Source organism: Leptonychotes weddellii, chromosome 4, assembly GCF_054177405.1.
Source record: "Leptonychotes weddellii isolate Sample4059 chromosome 4, ASM5417740v2, whole genome shotgun sequence".
NCBI lineage: Eukaryota > Metazoa > Chordata > Mammalia > Carnivora > Phocidae > Leptonychotes > Leptonychotes weddellii.
Window position 1 is genome coordinate 58,332,555 of NC_138372.1, and position 20,913 is coordinate 58,353,467.

The 20,913-nt window shown below is 38.1% G+C and overlaps 1 non-coding gene across 1 annotated transcript; it reads left to right on the forward strand.

The window, feature by feature from the left end:
* The first annotated feature begins 2,107 nt into the window (after window positions 1-2,107).
* On the forward strand, window positions 2,108-2,213 carry LOC115938770 (U6 spliceosomal RNA). The gene has a single exon (XR_004073798.1). It is a non-coding gene; the product is annotated as a U6 spliceosomal RNA (small nuclear RNA).
* Window positions 2,214-20,913: the final 18,700 nt, after the last annotated feature.

Below are 20,913 nucleotides of genomic sequence, written 5' to 3' on the forward strand. Positions count from 1 at the left end.
GCTGATCACTGTTATACAGATCTGGGATGATGGCACATGCGGTGATCAGCTGATTACATTACTGTATCAGTGCATTCGTTTAATGTCATCAAGGTCAAGGAGGTCTGCTTCTCGGTGGTGCTCAACAGGAAACTCAAAATATTATGTATGCCGGCAACAAGTGCCATGATTGATTTTTGTTATGGAATTAATCTGTCAAGAGTTGCAGTTTCAGGTTTGCTACCGTGAGTTATATCTCTGGTTCAGCTGGAAGACACAGCGCCAGAGAAAAGGGCTAAGCTGTCTTTGGCTATTTGCCTCAATCAGAGCTTTGTTAAGTGCTTGCTGCTGCTGCTGTTGATAGGGAGGTAGATGTGAGGGCTGCCAAACATCATTCCATTTAAAATGCAATGAAAAAGACCCTTCTGTCATGGCAGCCGGACCAAATGGGGATAGATAGTTGTGTTGAGTTGCTTCATCCTGGGGAGCTGCAGAGACTCTGATTTTAATACATCTGGGTGAGCAGCATGTAAACAAACTTCATGGGTGGAACTTGACTGCGGCTGATGATGAGTCATTAGACCAAGAATTTACATGTCATACTGTCCATGGATGGGAAGCCCCTGTGAGGTGTGAGGCGGGGGTGAATTGGCATTTTAGAAGGAACACTGAGACAGTAGCACACAATGGACTGGGGACAGGGAGGACTGAGGTAGGTGAGAACAGTGAAGAAGCTGTTTGCAATAAGGAATTATTGCATTCCCTCAAGGTGTGGCTACCCACTACGGCTGCCATCCTGACCCCCAGTGAAGCTCCCTCTTCACAGCAAGGGAACGTATTCACCATGCCCAAAACAACCATCTTTCATTTCATCTACATCACACTATAAAATCATTTAAAGACTGGTTTCTTCTGAAATGAATTTGATTTTGATTCCCATCCCCCTCTCCTTTCTACCTATCCCTGCTGCTCCTAGGTGTTCAAGGGCCAGTTTGAGGGGAGCTATTTTCTTTTGGGAGTTATAAAATAATTATACGAATAATTGTTCAAGCAGGCTATTCATTACTATCTTAAAAAGGATGATGAAGATGTTTTTAAGAGAAACATGGGTTTTTGTTATTATTTTGTTTTGTTTTTCAAAGATGCTTCAGCCAGTACTCAATTGATTGGCAATTTCAATCCCTTGAAGTCAGGTAATATAGAAACATAGGATCATAGGATCTCAGAGGAGGCAGATCCCTTTTTGATTACCTCACTAAACCAATCCAAAACATGAGTTCCTCTAAAATAATCCCTCCAAGAAATAATATCATTAATAATGTCTAAAGCTTACATAGCACTAATGTGCTTTACATGTGTTAATTATTTAATCCACACAACAACCACATGGGGCAGCCATAGCTTTTATATTCGTTTTACGCTGAGGCACAAAAAGACACAGCTTGTAAAAGAGGTGGATCTGGGATTTCAACCCAGGCAATATTTCCAGGACGTGGGATTACCCATTATGCTATACAACTTCAGTTGAGTTTTCGCTTGAGTAGTTCCAGGCATGAGGAGTTCACTAGCCTCAGAAAAGGCTTATTTCATCCTTGTCTGTTCTGCTGGTTAGACATGTCCGCCAATGACCTAAAGTCTTCTTCTCTAATATTTCTACCTATATAGCCCTCTGGAGTAATAAGAACATTTAATCTGTCTGTTGCCAAAGTCTTTTCCTGGGAATTTAAATTTGTCCTCCAAGACTTAATTCATATGTTATTTCTCTGTAAATTTTTTGTGTGTGACAGTTAAAAGCTGGTGTATTTTTTTTCTTTTACAAGTTTTGTTGGTCCCACTCTGGGTATGTGTGTATGTAATTACTACTGCGTTTGTGTGTTTGGTGATAAGGTCATTTTTTTAAGTCATAGGAGTAGAATTTTATATTTCTTTATTAAATTTCTTTCAAGATTGAGCCTATTTGCTGCAACCTATTAAAATCTACAGCCATACTAAATACTGCTCATTAGTCCTGGTTTCGTGCTATAATTTAATAAAACATGAAGAAAATCAAGGCTCAGAGAACTTTAGTTGCCCAAGGTTTTATTAAGTGGAATTTGCCCCCAGTTCTATCTTAAAAAAACGTATGCAAGTGCTCATTCAGCAGCACGTACACTAAAACTGGAACAGTACAGAGAAGATCAGCATGCCCCCTGCACGAGGATGACACGCAAATTCGTGAAGCATTCCATATTTTTGAGTGGGCTTGTCATGGTGAGCCCCAAGGTGATGTATGGAAGTGTTGAACCACTATATTGTACACCTGAAACTAATATTACACTGTATGTGAACTAACTAGAATTAAAATAAAAGTTTAAAAAGCAAAAAAAGAAAAGAAAACAAATGAAATTTTGGTATATCATAATTGTAATGTATATATATATGTATATGTGTGTGTGTCTGTGTGTGTGTATTTACTTCATTAGACAAGAGAAGGAGAATAAGAGGAATGTATACAAAGATGATGATTTTGGACTATTTTTTGAACCATTAAAAATAAGCCATTTGAAAAAGAAAAAAAATGCATGCAAATCCAATTGCTTGCTCTCGCTGCCAGATCAACATTTCACTCCCTCTGTTTCTGGCTTGCCTCACGCTCCAGCCCTGCCCTCCCCACTAATGCAAAAGGAGCATGACTACAGAAGATTTCCTGTCTCAGCAGCCACCTCACTCTCTGTTCCTCATTTTTATTTGACTTGAATTGTGAGAAAAGGTGTTGTCCTGATATATTGCCTAATCATAGTGTAGCTTTTGGCTTGATACTGACTCTTTTTAGCCATCTTAACTGTATTATCTGTGATTACGGTTTTTAAAATAATTAATGTCATGATGAAATTAATTCATTGCTGTGCTAATGTTCAGAAAAAAAGTATTCCAGAGACTGATGTGAATTAGTAGAGGGGGGTTTAAAGCTCCATTATTGGTCTAGGGGATGATACAAAGTCAAAACTGCTAGCATTATTTTTACAAGATTTGGAATGATGCTTAGGAAGGTATTTGCAAGTTGTATCAACTAGATAGAAATATGCAACTGTCAAGCAATATGACAGCCTGCACTAAGAGGGAAGGGTGCAGTGACAGTGGGAATCGCCTCAAAGATCACTGTGAATCCTAAAAATAAGGACAGTGATAGGGAAGAAAAAAATAGAAATGAAATTCTCACTGCAGGATCTGGAGATAATTTCTAATCTTCTCCAATTTTTCTCTTCTTCCCCCTCCCCCTTACCAAAACACATGTGCAGACATAGGGCATTCTTTACTATCGTTTTAGAAGTACCTGTCTCTGTTTTTATCCTAAATCATTTTCTGCACATCTTTTTTTCTCTAATCAACAAGATATTATCGGGAACCAACTGCAATCTCACAACTATGCTAGTTATTCCAAAAGATTCATAGAAAGATAACTGCAGTATCCTTTTTAGAATTTTAAATCAGTTGGTAAGAAAGACTGTACAGAGGGGGAACAGCCCTCCTGCTGATATATTCAGTATATCATGCAGGACTAAACCCGTCATGCTAGATATGTATGCTATAAGACTAGGGGAATTTATTCATTTATCCTAAAGACACTCAGTGAATGCCTTGCATGTGTAGGATTCTGGCAGAGGCCTAGAGAAACAAGGATGAATCAGATATTCTCCCTGACCTCAGGGGCTCAAATGTTACTGGGAGCCACAGAACCGTAAATGGATGATTAGAAATCACCGTGGTTGGGCTTTGTGCTAGTATTGGAAAGACAAGTAGAGCTTCACTATATGCAGAACGCAAGGGAGCTGGTAAGATGGCATAATTCAGGTCAGAAAGAGGACAAGAGAAATACAGGAGTGTGGAAAGGTGCACAGCCTGGTGAGGAAAGTGATTTTTTATTGGGTGGGGAATTATAGAGGAATGAGGAACCCAGCCTGATGGGGATTTGGCAGTTAGGGTGTTGCTTGGATGCTGTGTTGGGAAGGGCTGCAGCAAGATCCTGTGTCATACTAAAGGGGACACCTAAAGCATTTTTACGACTTTTATTTTACATGTACATGTGTTATTTTATGACATTATTTTATATCCGCACCAACCTTAATAGGTTCCACTCCCTACATTCTGTCCCTAGCATCCAGCGGACCCAGAGCAAGATATACAGTATGTTTAAATATTTGCGATTTATAAATCAATCTAACAAAATATTAAATGAAAACTGTTCTACCTTTCTCCCCTAACAAATACATCTTCATAACAGCCAGTTTTGAGTTTAAGAGTTCCTGGAATCTTCCAAGTTTCAGGCTAAAATCTGGTGGTTTGGGGAAATCCACTGCCCACTCTTCCCACCCCTGATTCCATCCCACTGTAAGATGTTCAAATATATCTGGACACTTCTGTCCACTTGCTGAGTTCCATTACAGCTCCCCCCCAACACACACACACGCAACCACGCATTAGCCCACCCAGAGCCTAGAAAGATATTCACTTGAGGTGTAGTCCACTCCTGGGAGGACAGATTCCAGGAAGAATTCTGCATATGCCTTAGTGAGGGACTTAAGCCATGAATCATTGGTACCAAGAATGTGGCCTAGAAGTTGGGTTTTGGGGAGGTGCGGGTTCCTAGTGGGCCTGTTGCTTTGCCCTTGGCACTCTACCCCAGTAAGGGGGCATGGACAGAGAAGGGCCAGAGTTGGGTCCCTACCAAAGTGCTGGATACAGGGAAGGGGCCTCTCTGACTCAGGTCTCAGAGCAGTATTTCCCTTATCCCACCTTGTACTGATTGAGTTATCTGTAGTCCTTTATCCTTCTAGGGACAGTCCTGATGTTTAGAACTGAGGGCTTGTTGTGCTGATGTTCCCAAAACTTCCAATAAGATGACTCCTTCATTTAACCATTAATGTTAATCTCCCCATGAAGGCCTATCTACGGCAGCCATCTTCCTCCAGGCCAGAGACAGCTAGTGTGTGTGTGTGTGTGTGTGTGTGTGTGTGTGTGTGTGTGTGTGAGCATGTAGTAGGAAGAGTGAGATGGGAAATTCACCTTTCTTACAGGCCAAATATGATAGATTATTAATTATTAAACACTAAACACTTTGTAAACTTCTTCAGCTCCTAGTTCACCACATGTTTCTCTACTACTATAGAGATTACCTTTTTTTTTTTTTTCCACCACTGAGACTGGAAAAGGAGTAAAAGAATACAACAGAGGCAAGGATAAAAGCCCTGTCTCTTCCGGCTGCAAGGAAACGTGGGCAGGAGTCCGCCAGAAAAAGTAGAGGGGCTGGAAGTGACAATGTTGTGTTGCAAGCTCCACCCTAAGAGGATGAAGAAGGGCTCTGGATTATGAACCAGAACTCTGAGGGCACAAGGACTCTTGTCTCACTCTCTTTACAGGCTCCTAGGGGAGGTTACCTCACAGGTTTGTGCAAACCAGAGTGGGGGCAGCCTCATCAGAGTAAAGGTGGATGGTTGGCAGAGAGGGAGAGCCTGAGCGCTCTCATCAGATTCCCCTTCCCCTTGGTTCCTTGATGGCAAAGACAGGACCCAGCACCCTGAGTGCTGGCAGTTAGTAATAGCTCCTCCCTGGCACCACTCACAGATAGACTTGCTCCCATCAACTGAGAAACATGGCTACAAGATCCTTCGGGTCTGTTGCTCAATTCTTAGTCTTCATCTTTTTTGGCCATTCAGCAACACTGGACACATTCAGTCCACACTCCTTGAAAAAAATTCTTCCCTTGGCTTTCAGCATATCACTCTCTTTGGGTTTATTTCTTACGCACTAGCTTCTTTCTTTTTTTCAGTCACTCTGTCTGTTCCTCCCCATCTCCACAGCCTATAAACCCTAGAATGCCCCATGGCTCAATCCTCAGACTTCTAATCTTCTTTCTTATTTCTGTTCTTTGTGTGATCTCATCTAGTCTCTGCCCTGAAAGATCATCTTCATGCAAAGATTCCTAGGATTGCATTTCCACCTTGGACTTCTCTGAACTCCAGACTCAGATATGCATCTGCTTACTTAAGAGTTTATTTGAAAGTCTATCATTACCCTAAAACTGGATATTGACAGTCCACTCTCAAAATGGGGGCACTTAACATAGGTACTCAATAATTGATAGAATAAGCAGCCAAAATTGAGTAAGGATAGATGAAATTTAAACAGCACAATGAATTATTTAGGACTAGTAAGAACATTATATCTCCAAACTCCAGAACACACATTCTTCTCCAGTACACATGGCATATTCATAAAAATTAATGATGTACTAGGCCATAAAGAGAACCTCAATACATTCCAAAGGATTAGTGTCAAGCAGAGCTTATTTTCTGATCACAATGCATATAGTTAGAAATTAATAACAAAAGAACTTAAAAACCCTAAGTGTTTGGAAGTTTAAAATCAATTTCAAAAAAGAAACTCCTGGTGGAAAAAGTCACAATGGAAATTAGGAAATATTTGTAACTGAACAGTAGTTGAAGGAGTATTTATCAAAACTTGTGGTATGCAGCTAGTGTGTTACTTAGAGGAGAATTTATAGCCTGAAATGCTTACATTAGAAAGTAAGAACAGCTGGTAGGGCGCCTGGGTGGCTCAGCTGGTTAAGCACCCAACTCTTGATTTCAGCTCAGGTCATGATCTCAATGTGGTGAGATCGAGTCCCATGTCAGGCTCCACACTGAGCATGAAGCCTGCTTAAGGTTCTCCCTCTCTCTTTCCCTCTGCCCCTCCTCCCTCTCTAAAATAGTAAGTAAATAAATCTTTAAAAAAATGTAAGAACAGCTGGAAATTAGTGAATTAAGTATTCAACCTATTTAGTTAGACACAGAATACCAGAAAACCTTAAGCTATTGGACGGAGGGAAACAACAGTGATAAAAGTAGAAATCAATGAAGTGGAGGAGGAAAAAGCTACTATAAAGACTAGAACAAATCAAATGTTGGTTCTTTAAGAAAGATAAGTTACTTCAAAACAGGCAAAACAATGGGAAGAATAATCAGAGAAAAAAGGTCACAAATGAGTGATTCTAAGAAGGCAACAGGCAACGTTACTATACATAGAATGGAAATGAAGAAATAAAAAGACAATATTACGATCAACTTCATGCCAAAAAAACTTGGAAACTGAGATGAGATAGGCAAATTCCTAAATAATTCTAACTTCCTAAAGTTGATTCACAAATAAATAAGAAAACTGAATAGTCACATAACCATTCATGAAACCAAACCAGAATTTATGTATTTTTGTTGGTTTTACTGACATTCTATCAAATATTCAAGAGATAAACTATTCTAATCTTACCCAAACTGTTCCCAGAGCAGAGAAAGAAATACATTCCCTTTTGTATTTGTTGAGGCTGACACAATGTGAGTATGAGATCTGACAATGATCACAGGGAAGGGAAAAGTCATAACTCAGTGTCTCTTATGAACATAAAGGTAGAAGTACTATTTAGCCAACCAAATGCAGACATAGTTAGAGAACATTTTCATGACCAAGTTGCATTTATCCCAGAAATTCAAGATTGGCTTAACATTGGAAAGCCAATAAAGGTAATTCATCACATTTACAGATAAAAGAGGAAACATTGAAACATTATATGATCATCTCAATACTATAATAAAAGAATTTGGTGAGTTTCAACAAAGCAGGAGACAAAACTGTCATTATTTGACAATTATATTTTACTATGTACTATGTTCAAAAGATCCTACTGGGTTATTAATGTGTTTAGCATTTCTACAAAGCAGCAAAATATAACTAGAAAATATAACATTAAATATATTTTTATATCAAGAAATATATAAACTATTCAGTAATAAAGATACAAAAGACTTTTGAGTATAAAATTATAAGCTTTTATTGAAAGGTATTATAATATGTAAATAAATGGAGAGCTGTACCATGATCATGGATAAAAGAAATCAATATCATAAAGTTGCCTGTTTTCCACAAGGGAAATTAGGGAATGTTTCCCTACAAGGTAGTAAAAAAAAATTTTATAAAGCTATTGCAATTATCAGTTTGTATTGTCTTAGGGGTAAATAGCCCAAGAGAACAGCAGCAGTCTAGAAATAAACCTATTTAACATGGAAACATGATATATGAGAAAATTGGCATTGCAGATTAGTTTAGGGCAGGGTCAACGACAGATCGTTTAATAAAAGGCATTAGAACAATTGATTCATCGCTGAACAAAAAATGAAATTGGACCCTTACACAGACAAAAAAAATCAATTCCAGATAGTTTAAATATTTACCTGTGAAAGAAAAATTATAAAACTTTTAAAACAGGATATAGGAGAATTCCTTTATCACCTTAGGATAGTACACATTTCTTAAATAAGACATAAGACATCCATTTATAAAACACAATACATTTAATTACATGGAACTTTTTAACATTCCTGTTCACTAAGGGACACCTAGGTGGCTCAGTCGGTTAAGCGGCGGACTCTTGATTTTTGGTTCAGGTCATGATCTCAGGGTCATGAGATTAAGCCCCACATCCAGCTCTGCATTCAGTGGAATCTGCTTCTCTCCCTCTGTCTCTGCCCCTCCCCACACTCATGCTCACTTTCTCTCTCTCAAATAAGTAAATAAATCTTAAAAAAAAAAAAAAACAAAAACCAAAAACCTCCTGTTCACTAAAAGACACAATGAAGAGAGGCATAAGAATCCAAAAGCTGGCAAAAGATGTTTACTACATTTATCCCACCATTGATTAGTGTCCAAACAAACAGTAGGAGAATATGAAGCATTGGGCATTGGTTTTCATATGGAACAATGAGAACTGTCATATACGGCTAGTAGGACTATACACTGACAGAGTCTCTTTGGAAAACCAGTTGGCATTTTATAATGAATTTGAATATGTCCATTACCTACACCAGTATTTCAATCCTGGAAAGAGCCAAGGAAATTTTGTATATGTGTATGAGGAGACATGTACAAGAATTTTCCAAGTAGCAAAACCTAGAAACAACCCACTCTCTAGCAACACTAGAATGGGTGAACTGTGACATATCCAAACTCTGGTGTCATATACAACAGTTGAGTGAGTGAGCACGATGCTAAGTGAGATAAGTCAGATAAGGAAAGACAAATACTGTAGGACTTCTCTTATATGTGGAATCTAAAAAAAACCAAACTCATAAAAGCAGAGAGTAAAATGGTGTTTACCAGGGACTGGGAGGAGGGTAAATGGGAGAGATGTTATTTAAGGGTATGTATTTGCAACGAGTGGATAAGTGAGTCCTGGAGACCTAACATGCAGTATAGTGATTATAGACAACACAACTGTATCATAAGCATTAAATCTGCTAAGAGACTCGATCTTGACTGTTTCCAACACTAGAAGAAATGATAGCTATGTGATACGATGGAGGTGACAGCTAGCACTACCACGGTGATCATATTGCAGTGTAAAAGTGTGAAATCAATATGCTGTACACCTTAACCATACACAATGTCATATGTCAACTGTATCTCAATTTAAAAAATGAGTGAACAATGGAAGTATACATTAACATGGATGGTTTCCAAAAGAATAATTTTGATTGAAAAAGAAGTCAGTCATTGGCATTCTGTATTATTACATGTATCTAAAAGTACAAAAAATAGCAAAGTAAAACAGCATATATTTCCAGGAGTATATACACATCTAGCAAAACTATGTGAGAAGCAAAGGAAATGGTTAAAATTCAAGATAGCGTTTACCTCAGAAGGAAAGGAAGAGTGAGTAGTCATCAGGGCGGGGAGTGGTAGGGCTTCTCCAAGAGCACCAGAATGGTCAATTTCTACAGCTGAGTGGTAAGCCTATTTTTTAACTATAGATACACATTTTTATTTGTTTGATGTGTTTCACCATAAGAGAAAGAAATGAATATGAAAATCTTGGTAAGGCTTGGTCATTTTAAAAAATAATGATCAAATTAGGTATGGGAGAGACAAATAAAAAAACAGAGGGAGTTGGAAGTTTGCTCCTTTTTAAGAAAACTGAAACTGAGAATTATAAAAAACACATAGTGGAGGTAATTTATGTAAGAAAGTTAAGATGTGCCTCAATCAATACATCCCCACACAGATGAAAGTCTGCATTTATAGGCAAAACAGTGTGCGTTTGTATGTTCTAAGCGAAAATCCTTAATGCGTTTATGAACCTATTTTTAGCTTTCTCAAGTAACCAACCAAATACTGATAATAAGAACATGAGATAAGAAGGCTTCTGTGGTATTGTAACATGGGATTAAGCTAAAATCTAGTTTCTTTTCTTTTTCCATTACCCAGTGGATGGCAGTTTGTGAAAAAGAGTGACTAGCTAAGATAAAATATTATCTGTGTGTCGTCGGAGTCAAATTTGTAAGTCCTGTTAACATAAGTATCTCGTGTTTCCTGGGAATTTATATCTAACTTATGAATACTGGGTCTGTTTAATCTGTGTTGACTACTGTGACAGAGATTGCCTGTTTTTCTCCTCCCAGAATGATAACTTAGAAACATTTCCCAGTTCCCTTTGGTTATAGGTCATAGGGCTGCATTTCAATCTGTGGAATATAGGGGGAAATCATGTGCAAGACTTCCAGGCCTATAAAAACAAAAACAGAAAACAAAACAAAAACCAAATCTTCATAAAAACCTTCCAGGTAAGATCTGTGATGCATTCTCCTTGCAGCTAATTTGAACGGAGAAGACCCTCCAGTGTAACCTGAGAGACAGAAGCGGAGAGCCGTGGAGCCTCGAGATGGAAGGAGCCTTAGTCACTGTAACATAACTTACAAGAGAGCCTGCCTGACCAGGAGCACCTGCACTGAGTAAGGAATAAACTTCAGTGGGGTTTATCTATAACAACCATTAGAATTTACCCTACTCAAAATCAAAAAAGTCAAATATTTAAGGGGGGAAAAAAAAGGAGAATGAAGGCTACAACTGTATGTCTTCTTCTTCTCGCTAGAGAACAGATCCAGAGCAGTTCGACATTCACTAGCTGGCTAGGCAGAGCCAAAGAACAAAGAGGGCAACTCTGTTCATTTGCTGCCTGATGATCTTTATAAATTGTGGCTAAGGAGTTTGTAACCAGAGTTATATTTACCAGTGGCCTCATCAGCCAGCCAGTGATGGGACGCAAGGCCATTAAAGGCTTGAATTGAACTGACAGGCATGCATGGATCCAACAAATATTTATTGAGCAACTGGTATATGTCAGAAACTGTCAATGTTTCTGAGTATACAGTATCGTAAACGTGTTTCTCCAAAGTGGAAATACTCAGCATTATTAATGCCAGAATTATTGATATTATTGAGTGTCTAGATTTTATTAATCCAAAAAGCCCTCTATGCTCTTGGGAGAAAGGACAATTTCTTCGTTTTGTTTAGCTACACCTTGAATTTTGCTTCACCCCTTTCCCAAAAGAAATAACCATGTATTTTTTAAAGCTATGACTGAGAGTGCTGGTACTCACAAAATATCATTGTGATTCACTGTATTTCTCTGCCCTCATATAACTAGGTGGGATCATGTGACTAATTGCTGCTGGCAGAAAATTCAAGGAAATCTGCATACTTTCTAATCTGAGGCAGATAAGAGGATATGTCTTCTCCACACACTCTCTCTCTTCTAGCCACTAGGCTAAAAGCAAAGGATTCTGAGATTCCTGACTTGCAAGTTGGAAATATTGTGGTCCCCAAGACATAGCTTGGCTAAGAGCCATGCAGGATTGCCACATGACCCACATCGGACTGTGGCATGAGTCAGAAGGAAACATTGACTGCATTAATCCAACTAGATTTAGGGCTTTATTTAATGAGCAGTTTCCTTATAAACACCAAAGCCTGTGCTATATTTTAAGACAAAGGAAAACAGTAAAAAAGGAACATGATTCATTAAATGTTAGAAAAGAAATCAAGGGAAAAGGTACAATCCCAGCCCCCCTGGTGTATTACGGAAGCAGCTTCTTGTTGAAATTGGCAAGTGAAGGTGCAAATCCCCATCCCCTTCAAACACCTCCCCAGTTTGCTCTTCCAATGCCACATGTAGAAGCTGAAATGAAAGGGTTTGAATTATCACATGAAAAAGCCTTGTTTATTTACCACATCTCTGTGGAAGTCTGAAAATTCAACATTAAAATAATTGGAAAATTTTGTGAGTCAATGTGGAATTACTAATGATTTCTTTTTTGCACAAGGGAATTGATTTAATTGGGAAAGAGAATCAAAATGCTTTATTAATGTTGCTAACATAATTATCATTAAATATTATTAATACACCAGCAGTGATATATGCAGTGATATGCTATAGGGAGAGTAAATGAGAAAAAAAAATAAAGGCCTTGCATCAATTTGTTAGATTTGAGAGGGTAGATCTATTCCTAGTGCAGGAATTTTTGTATGGTATTTGTAAAAGCAATCGCATCTTTTCTCAAAGTCTGCTAAAGATGAAGACAGCCAAGAAAGGGTACATCGGATGTGAACAGCAACTTTCTTCACCATGAACATTGAACACCAGCAAAGAAAATATTGAAAAGATGATGTTGCATGCCCTCAAAGCAGGTTACTGTGCTTCTCTTTTCTGTAAAATGCACTTTACCTAGAGTGACACGGGCTAGAACGGTTTCTTCTGAATATTTCCCCTTACTGGTTTTTTAGTTTTTCTGTCAATAATCAACCAAGCTTCACTACTTCGTAAGAAAGAGCTATGTTTATTCTTTAAGCAATATATGCATTCTCTAAGAATTATGCTACTCTCACTCTTGATAGCTGCATTTACGAGCCAATTCAAAATCCAAAATATTTGCCTCAGATATTAGCTATGGGGAGTACACATTCATAAAGATATGTTGCCGCTGCATAATTTCCTCTTTCTTATTAATCACCTTTCTGAGCTCCTAGTTTGCCAGACTTCAGCTTTTTTCTATATTTTCTAATCAGCTAAATGTACGTCCTAAAGCAAACAGGTTGTGTCATCACTGCTTGGCTGAAAATTCTAGTGCAAGAAAGCACAGTTGGTTGGTGCATTCAACCAGCTCCCACTGTGATATGATAAAATGTGTCTAAACATGTAATCATAATCTCCAGAGGTAGGCTAGGGTTGGCGTCAGACTTTTAAAAATCTCATTATGGCAATCTAAGAAGGGACTGTATTCCGTTGAGAAATTTGCATAAATTCCTTAATAATCACAAACCTTACTTCTTCAATGGTTCCTCAGACCAAGTTCCTATTACTTCTGTATTGACATGCCAAGTGAAAATAAGCTATTGATGTATTCAGAAAAACAAGGGCTCCAGTTGTATGCATGGATAGAAATATTAATTTGCTTTAGAAATACTGGTATAGTGTACGCAGACAACAAAACATGTAGGATTGAGTTTTTGTATCCTGGTGCATATACAGCATCATAATGAACACCAATTAACATCACAGAATCACAAGCATTTAGATCTGGAAAACACATCGCATGCTGTCGTAATTCGATGCCTTTATTTTCAGAGAAGGAAACGGAGCTCAGAAGGGTAAAGTGCCTGACTGAAGATCACAAAGCTATTAAAGGTGGAGTTGGGGCTAAAGATTCAGGTCTCTGAAATAGACATTTCTCTTGTGCATACAATGTAAACGGTTGACCAGATAAGTCATGAGTGAATGGAGGCCAAATCAGTACCCAAATGATCCATGGGAATATCTGTAAGTAGAGCTATTAGTTGATTTGCTATGGATATTTGGAGAGGAACTTGAAGATGCACCAAAACTCACTCACTTGAATTTATTATAACCAACGTTTATGGTGACCCCACCATGTGAAATCACAGAATCGGGGAATTTTGGCATTTCGTATTTTAACATCTAATAAACCCTGTAGGATATTCTCAAGGAAGCCCCACCGTGTCCTCTGCATATTTTAATTTGCATGTATTCATCAGTACGCAATCAGGCAATAGAGAGCACCAGGGAAGGGAGCATTTCCATTTTCAATGGGAGAGATAAAGGACAACAATGGGATTATGAGAAAAGGCAGACTAATCTCTATACAGACTAGAGCCTTGTACTTTCTTTTTTTCTTTTTTCCCATTTTTCTTTCCCTCTCCTTATCTTCTCTTTCCTTTCCCCAGGGCTCCTCAGAAATAGAAGTCTGAATTATTTCAGAAATAGATAGGGGTCTGGGATATTTACTCTGTTTTTAATTTCTTTTTTTTTTTTGAGGCTCCAACTATATACAAATAAAGAAATAACAAATCAGGATTATATATTAAATGTTTTCATTTAATTAATCGACAATTTTAAGACACACACAAAGCAATATAATTGCACAATTCATAATTACAATATTTTTAAAGAATTATTTCATTGCACAACACACTGTGACCTGAAATGGTGCACAAGCCTAAAATTGTAAAAAGGATGTTCTTTTGGAGCGCCTGGGTGGCTCAGTCATTTAAGTGTCCAACTCGTGGTTTCAGCTCAGGTCAAGATCTCAGGGTCCTGGGATCAAGCTGGCATTGAGTTCCATGCTCAGCAGGGAGTCTGCTTGAGATTCTCTCCCTCTCCCTCTCCTCCTTCCTCCACTCTCTCTCTCACAAATAAATAAATCTTAAAAAAAAAAAATGCCCTCTTTCTAACCTGTCTGAGTGATTGGATTAGAGAAGCCAGAAGTCTCAAGTGGAGGACCTTTTGGGCACATGCCAACCAAGTACCCACCCTTTCCCCTCTACCTCACACCCCACCTTAATAATCACAGCCTTGGGCGCCTGGGTGGCTCAGTCGTTAAGCGTCTGCCTTCAGCTCAGGTCATGATCCCAGGGTCCTGGGATCGAGCCCCACATCGGGCTCCCTGCTCCATGGGAAGCCTGCTTCTCCTTCTCCCACTCCCCCTGCTTGTGTTCCCTCTTTCACTGTGTCTCTCTCTGTCAAATAAATAAATAAAATCTTTTAAAAAAATAAATTAAATAATCACAGCCTTTCCTTTTCTTCCCTTGTCTGTACTCAGAGATAGCAGAGCGGATTCAAGAAGCACAAGATCAGGACCACTGTCTGACCCTCTCTCTGGGGTTCAGAGTCTGGGAGTGGAGATTAGTTGGGCAGCTGCTTACCAAAAAGGGGAGCTCACTCAAGGAAATACTAACAACTGTCTCAAGGGAACAAAATCTAAGAGTAAACCAAGTCAGAAAGTAAACAGGGTAAGGGTGATTTTGATTTTGAGACCAGACCCAAAGTCCAAGGAGAGCCAAGGGGTGTGGGCAGAGGAGGGCAGCTACTGAACTGAGAAGAGTGGATGAGGCACCAAAATTCACTGTAGAAACTCTACAAGGGCCAGCCCTTTTCAGCCCATTTTTATTGGCCCCTATGAAAGAAGGGGCTCTTATTCCTTTCCATTATCTTGAACTTGGATGAGGAGTTTGGTTTAGAGGTGAGGCTAGAGTTGGTGGGAGGACATGGGCAAAACCGTCTCCTAATCTTCCATCTCTTCCCTTTCTCAAAGCTAACAATTGATGTTTGTTACTCAGGAACCGGCTATCTAAAATCTTCTTGTCCATACCCTAAATGTTTGTTCTCCATCTCCCCTCTACGAGAGTGAACATGGGAAGGAAGGGAAGGTGAAATCCAAACAGTTAGAATCTGACTTGATAAGAAGGCTGAGAAAACCATTTAGCTTTAACCATTTTTTTTTAATTATATGGACTTAATTTCACCACTATCATCAACCTCGTTAAATCAAATGTTTGAGAGCTGGTAGTTGCAAAAGCTTTATTTGGTAAGATTGCTACTGGCCACTTTTTTTATATTGTAAACTTCCCACTAGGTTTTTAGCCTTGAAATTCTGTGCAAAACTAGTATGCACGTTCATTTTTCTGGGGTGATTGTCTATAGATTCCATTAGATCCTAAAAACAGGTTAGTGACCCTGGAACTGTAAAAAATATCTTGTTGTTTTATAGCTTCACGTTCATTCCCTGCCCTAAGCAACTTCCTTCTGGGTCAAAAGATAATTTACTTTGTTCTTTTTACATGTGTCAGACATCAAAATTGTCCTAGACCAGACACAATACACCATTAAAAACATAAGGTGTTATCTAAGGCACAACTGGCTTGAAGCTCCAGGGGTCTGACCAGATCGTTGCCAAATGTAGACTGAAGTGGGTGGGGCATCTGTACACCACAGTTTTCCAGGGAAGTGAGGTTCAAGATCTGGTCACCTTGCTTTAATCCTGTCCTATACAATTATGGAGAGTAATAGGAAAGGAGATCTGAGCTTGAGTTTCAAGCAGACTTTCCCCACAGAGAGGAAGGTATGCAATTGTTCTCACTACCATAAACACCGAGCAAGTCTTCCTCAGTGAAAGACAAACTGTAAGATTCTCTCTGTCTGTGTTAGATGGCTTAAATATGGTCTTGCCAGCTAGCAGATGGATAGATCAGAAGACTTCCTCCAAAGATCTCTGAATATCCAGCATTCTGTAAAGTTGAGACTTCTGTCTAGTATTCTTCCAATATACCTTGAGAATGGCCATAAATGACACCTTGTTACAAGAATGTATCTTCTTCAAAACCCGTCTCCAGCAGGTGTCTGGGTCTTAAAGGCACCAAGCCCTCTCTCCACTCTGTCAAATGCACTTGGGTAGAATGTTTTTCCTACATTTCAACTGCACTTCAGTGCCGGACCCTTTGTCTAGATTATTGTTTTCAGCCAGCCTGCTGTTTGGCTGACTCCCAGGGTTCTGATAACTATGTTTGGAAGGGTATATCTGAAAATGGAGAGGGCCATATAAATTGTACTTAGAAGTGTATACATTTGAAAATTTAATGGGACCCATCCATCACTCCTGGACACCAAAATGATGATTTCATAGATCATGTAATTGTTCCGAACACCTTCTCCTGACAACCCTCATTTTTGAACTTGTAGTTGTTCCATTTATTGTGGCTATTTGGATCATTTAAAATTTTGCTCACTTTTCTCCAGGTGATTTATTTAGTGTTTATAAGTCCATTTTGACATCTTCTTCCATTTCTTCCGCCAAAAATGTCTCACCCTTATGATCTTAGTAGAGGCATCATTTATAGCTAGAGAGGCATATCTGAAAATGCATTACCTTTAAATAGTAGGATTCATCATATCTGAGTTCATACGTCTGATCGCCAAAAAGCCCCATTTCATTTCAAAAGAAAAATTGCTTCTGTCAGTGTAAACAGAATGCATTATCCTCTTTTAATAACCATTCTTAAGTATGCTGCTGTATTACTTTTTCACAGCTGTATTCCAATAAGCTGTAGAGTAATTGCCAGTTCTCCTGTCTAATAGGTTCATTATTCTTTTGCCATAATTGCAGCCATTAAATGTTCAATTGTTAAATTTCCACTCCTACGTTTACTTAGTGTTACATTTTATAATGGGGCATGCCATTACAGCACCCCAGTGGCCATGGCTGTTGTTCAAAGTATTTCTAAAAGTCAATGAGATCCCTGTGAAATATGTCTTCATTTTTTATTTGTTCAGATATCCCCCCTCCCCAACCTTCCTTTCCCTTTTTTAGATCTCCTAAATAGGCTCTTACAAATTGGTAGATTTTACTAGAAGTTTGAGGACCTGACCTGGGCTGGGAGACATAAAGCTGAGCCTTCAATGTCTGTGAGCAGTGCTTTCTCACTTTAATGCCATGATTCATATATAACAAGGTGATGGAGAGTGAAGATATCACTAAGGAAATTAACACTTAAGACTTAATGGTTTTTTCAAGAGCTCTGATTTATCTTTTATCATGTTAAATTTGTAGGGCTTTTTCATCAAATGAAAGATACCTTGGTCAGAGGTTATGGGATTGTTAACCCCCGTCTGCAATGCTCACGGTAATAAAGCAAATGCCTTCCCTTTATTGCTTGACATTTCTGGATATGTCACATCCTGGAGTCTGAGCTTACCAATACTGTCTGATGCAGTGGACTGTGTTACTTTGGGAAGTTATACTGGTGAAGATGGCCAGGGAAATGGTAAGAGATTTTAACTTACTGTATTATAGTTGAGCATCTCCTGATTTGTTGGGCTTTGTTTCTTTCTTTGCTTGCTTGCTTTGGGGTTTCTGTGTTAGACTGGAAGTTCTTTTGTAAAACATCCAGTATTTCTTAAGTACTCAAATATTAGCCCAAATCTTTGATCTAGGTCACGTTTTATTTTTAAAGAGTTTCCTAATCATCTATTCATCAGTTAATCACCATTTTCAAGGTTATTTTATTTCATTTCCATTCATTGCATTAACTTTTATTTCCTTCTGAAGCTGAAAATGATTTTTACTGTCAACGGGTTAGCATTGTAATTTTGTCCAAGTCATTCCAGCTCTATGTTCTTTGGGGAATCTTCTATGATTTAGAGTAACTTTCATTTTTTGGTAAGAACAATAGAAGCCTTTTAATAACATGGTTCATTGTACCAGATGTGTTATTGATCACGTTATATCCCTTATATCATAACCACTATGATGCACACATCCACTTCCTCTGCTCATTTGCCCTGATGTTAGTAAAAATAGTAAGCTAGCATTTGTTGAGTATCTACTCTCATTCTGTCTCTGTACCACATGATTACATACATTTTCTCATTTAATCCCTATGAGGTAAGTACACTTATTATTCCTACTTTACAGATGAGGAAACTGAGACTCAAAGAGGTAAGTAACTTGCACAAAGTTAATAACTAAGAACTGAGTTCAGAGCTCACATTCTTCATATCTACTTGACATTATAGTAGAGAGAGTCCTGCTATAAATAGTGAGAAGAACTTAGATATCTTTATGAAGCAGCAAATGTTAAATAACTCTTGAGAATTCTGCTACTTTCCTAGGCAGACAGTTCAGGAAAAAACTTGCCAAGGGTTACAGGGCAAAATAGATACCCAGGACAGAATTATGCCACTGTCAGTTCTCCTCCACAATAAGCCTGCTCACAAAATAGACCAAAGGAAATAACTGTAAAATTGACTTGAGAGTGGTGTATAGTTTATTAGTTCCAGTAACTTTCCTATAAAGACAAAAATAGACTTAATATATTTAACACGGTTGTGTCCATCCTAAAATCTCTATCAAAGTGTTCAGGTGTCTTTCACATATCAGTAATATAAATTTTGCGGTAAGACTTTAGATATAAATTGATTGCTGACAATGAAAACTGAATGACATTTCTTTTTCTCTTCCCTGGCTATATGGGCCTTGCAACATTTCCAAAAGTGAACATTTGTTGTTGTCAATAAAGCAGTCAGCTGTGTCACTTGGGAAAGAGATATATGGAGTAGGATGGTATTATTTTGACAATCACTTTCTTCCAAAGCAATACAGTAAATGTATCTTATTTTGCTCGTTTACTCACAACACAATGGTCAAGATAGAAAAAGAAAGAGCACAGCATAGGAAGGGTCGATAAGAAAGCCATATTGTGCGATTAACAAAAAGAAACACATTACCTGATGAAGTCAAAAGTGTCACCCAGGGAGAATGACTACAATGGCTGCAGAAATAATTGGAGAGAGAGTGAAAAAATAAGCATCCACATGTCTGCAAGTAGCTTCGTTGCCTGTCTCATTAGGCAGGTGATCTTTTGGTGGTGCCATATTTTAGAAAATAGTCAATTACCAAAAATAGAAGTTGTAAAGATTTGTCAATCATAAAGTGGCTATCTACTTAGTGCAAGGTAAAATTATCTACTTAGTGCAAGATGAAAGTGGCTGATCAACTCTTGAAAGTTTGCTGAAAGGATTGGGTATAAAGTAGTTAAAGAAAAGAGTGTCTTTCCTGCTCAAATTCTCTTTAGATTTGAGATGTCACCAAGAATTTATACAACTAAAGAAAATACCTACAAGATCCATCACTGTAACTACTGAGTATATTCCAAACCTTTTATCAGATCTTTGAGAGTTCCAATAACAAGCTCTGTGCTCATTTATTCGAATCAACTATTCTAAATGACAGGGTTTGATTAAAAGTACTTATTTTGATATATACATATGAAGATTCAAATGGTGAAACAGAGAAGGGGATCATATGGTGAGCTTTTCCCTGTTCTATGGAAACATTGAATGACTTAAACCCCTCTCATACCCTTGTTTCTTAAAAGAAATAAAAATACACACATGTTAAATATGAGAGATTCAAAGAGGTTTAGAAAAGTCTAAACTGAATCTATTAGATGGAAAACTTATCCAGATGTGATTCCATTAACCAAGTCCAATCCTGGACAGATCCAGAACCTGAAAGATTAACAATGCCAAGACATTACAAACGCAATGCAGGAAACCTCTGGAGAAACAGAAGGTAGTTGGCTCCCAGTGTGTGTGTTGGGGTGGGAAGGAGGCAGGGAATAACCTAGGGTAGAAGAGGAGCAGGGAGGTGGGAAAATGTTTTCTCATAGTGCTCTTTCTTCCATCTTATACTGCCTTAAGTAGGGCAAAACTCAGCAACTCCAACCCAACTAATTAGGTGTTCTGTCTATTGTTGGTAAAGAAATGCAATCTTTCTTCTATATTGATCTTGTATCCTGAAAGCCTGCTAAAGTGTTTTATATTTAAGCAACTCCAAAGTGTATCTTTTTACACATTTTAACATCTCTGAAATTGAAATGAATCTTATAATCTAATTTATAATCACTATTTTCTAGGCAGTAGTCATCACTGCCCCTGTGCATGACTGAACTTGGTCATAGCTGCAGTTAGCATTTCAGTTGAATTGTGTATGTAGTTTAGTAATACATGTGCTGAGTGTAACTGTCAGTTAAAATGTCTTTAAAACAATTACACTATTATTAAGTTTTGGAAAGAAAAGTTATTGAATACACAAAAAGGCACAGAAATAGAGCAACAGAGCATAAACTAGATAATAATGTAGTAAATATTCGTTATGGGAGGAATAATCAACATATCATATTTACTTGCAAAACAATAACCAAGAACTATTCAGAAAGAAA